We start from the raw sequence: 2,888 nt of genomic DNA, 5'->3' as shown, positions 1-2,888 counted from the left end.
TTCATATCTGCAAATCACACAATTAAGTCGATCTGTGACAATGTGGGGAGCGTAAAACAACTAATTTGGGCCATGTGAGAGGTTTGAAAATGAGATGGGTATATTTTTAAAGATCAGCAATCTCCTTGCCATCATACAGGTGTTTCATTGGAGGTACTAAAAGAGTGCAGTTAATTGGTGTGTTTTTGATGAGTGCCTTATAATCCACAAGGACCTAAAACTATAAGTGTTGTGTCTGATACAATAAAAATAACTCCTGAGGAATCCCAGCTGTTGGTATCAAAAGAGGCATTGACCTTGTGAATGAATGCTTGGCTTCTTGTTAGCCATTGGCACCTAAGCCCAGGTGCATTCCCTTTTATAAGATGTGGTAAGCCGTTCTGTGTGTGAGTGGGACCATTGATCCACAAAAATAACTGCAGCTGCACTGAGATTATTTCAGACTTTGCTGACAGCTTTGTGATGTTAACTGGGTCTGCCTCCCTCATTAAAGAATGTTTTACAGGTTGATTTTGTGGCCTGACAAGTGATTATGGATTATGTGCTGAATTCTAATGGTCTTGAGAGGTCTGGAAAATGAAAAGGCATGTGGGAAGATTCATGTAAAAATATGTGCTTTGCTGTCACATCTAATCAGGAGCTCCTTAAAGACAGCCCCAAATAAAGTTGGTCATTCACTTCATGGCTGTTTGTGAGTCGTTGCTTTGTGCAAATTGTCTGCCACATTCACCTACAAAATACACAGTGACAACACTTTACAGCAAATCCTGTGAACATAGGAACATAGGAACAGGAGGCGGTCTTTCAGCCCTTCGAGCCTGTTCCACCACTTAATTAGATCATGGCTGATCTGTACCTCAACTAATCCTTTCAATTCCAATTTCCCGCTTTCTCCCCATATCCCTTAATACCCTGACCGTCCAAAAATCCATCAACCTCACTCTTGAAGGTGTGGATGGATCCAGCATCATCCGCCTTTTGGGGGAGAGAATTCCAGATTTGTACCACCCTCTGAGTGAAATTCTTTTTCCTGATTTCACTCTTAAATGGCCTGGTTCTAATTTTAAGACTATGTCCCCTTGTTTTGGATTCCCCCACCAGAGGAAGTAGCTTCGCTGTATCTACCCTATCAAATCACTTTATCATCTTAAATATCTCAATCAAATCACCCCTCAACCTTCTAAACTCAAGGGAATACAAATCAAGTTTACGCAGCCTTTCCTTGTAACTTAACTCTTTTAGGCCTGGTAACATTTGGTGAACCTACGCTGCACCCCCTCCAGGCCAATATATCTTTCCTGAGGTGTGGTGCCCAAAACTGAACACAGGTCTGCAGATGGAGATCTGACTAATGCTCTATACAGCTGAAGCATCATTTCTTCCCCTTTTGTATTCCAGGCCCCTTGAGATAAGGGCCAACATTCCATTCGCCTTTTTGATTACTTTTTGCAACTGGGAACTAGTTTTTAGTGATTCGTGAATATAGACACCCAAATCTCTTTGCTCCTCCACAGTTTTTAATTTCTCCCCATTAAGAAAATATTAGGTCCATGGTGGATGATCTCACACTTCCCTGAAGAGCTTTAAGATGGCCTCCTTACATGAAATAATAATAATCCTTGCATTTGATGCAGCTGCTTATTACCTTGTTGAAACGTCTCAAAGCGCTTCACAGAATATAATGTAAAGTGAATTTTGTGGGTGAAATGTGGCAATTGTGCCCAGTAGTGCCCCACAAACAGTTTCAGATTGAGTGACCACATTATCAATATTATGTTTTGCAGATATATCACATGCAAGAATTATTAATAATTCAATACCTTTTTATCACTATGGACAGACATTAATTGATAGACTGATAACAAGCAGCTGCTGGTAGCTGATCAGCATGCCCTTGCTGTGTTGTCAGAGGTAATCATGTTTGCAGTTTCAGGCTGCTACATTTATAGAATCCGTACAATCCTTCAAAAGGTTATTAAAGAAATTCAAAAAAAATTCAGAGTACTGTTAAGAAATATAGGCATAATTTTCTCTGAAGAATGTCATTTCTAGATTTGATCATGATAAAATAGATGAAATAAATTTAGTTCCAAAATAAAATTGCCAAGTACATTAAGACTGAAATATAACCAATGCATGTACTTGCTGTTCACTGTGTTTATCTTGGCCAATCTGTTTGGTTTTAGAAAGCAGATGAAATTATTTCACCCAGTTAGTTATGTTGCATGAAATGAATTTCATGTTAAAATTATTTGCAGTCACTTTATGATTGTGAATAGTTCCTTAGTTACAAAAAAGTGAAACTTTAATATTTCTTACTTTATATAGTTGACACTGATTCCCAGGCAAGCAATCTTTTACAATGTTTGGAAAAGATAATTACAAGTAATTTTTGGTGGATTTGCTTTTAATGTTCTTTCATAATTGGTGACAAAATTTATATTTTCCTTCTTCTCGGAGATCTTTGTGGAGTCCTGTAGCTCAGTGGTTGGAGCACTCGTCTTACAAGCGAGAGACCTGGGTTTGATTCCCAGCAGGGCAAAACCTTGGACAAGTTTCCTTATTCCACACACCTGATAATAATCCCTCAAGAAAACAAAAAGCAATAATAAATTGGTCACTTCAATCCACGTTTGTTTGGGGGACACTGTTGTGCACAATTGGCTGCCACGTTTCACCCACAAATATAGAGTCAATTCACTTTACAGTATATTCTGTGAAGTGCTTTGAGCCATCTAGAAAACGTGAAAAGCATTATATCAAATGCAAGGATTATTATTATCTGTAGCTCATTAATGGAGCGGAGCTCCTGTTGAGAGATCCCACACAGTACAGTATACCAAGAGTGGCACAGGGGAATGTGACTGAATCTCCAGAATGAAATGTCA

The 2,888-nt window shown here is 38.7% G+C and overlaps 1 non-coding gene across 1 annotated transcript; it reads left to right on the top strand.

Moving 5' to 3' along the window:
• Window positions 1–2,470: 2,470 nt before the first annotated feature.
• Window positions 2,471–2,542, top strand: trnav-uac. Its single transcript has one exon. It is a non-coding gene; the product is annotated as a tRNA-Val (tRNA).
• Window positions 2,543–2,888: the final 346 nt, after the last annotated feature.

This window comes from Callorhinchus milii, unplaced genomic scaffold (genome assembly GCF_018977255.1).
Source record: "Callorhinchus milii isolate IMCB2004 unplaced genomic scaffold, IMCB_Cmil_1.0 Scaffold2, whole genome shotgun sequence".
Classification (NCBI taxonomy): domain Eukaryota; kingdom Metazoa; phylum Chordata; class Chondrichthyes; order Chimaeriformes; family Callorhinchidae; genus Callorhinchus; species Callorhinchus milii.
The sequence above is the reverse complement of the archived record's forward strand: the minus strand, read 5'-3'. Positions and strand labels throughout refer to the sequence as shown.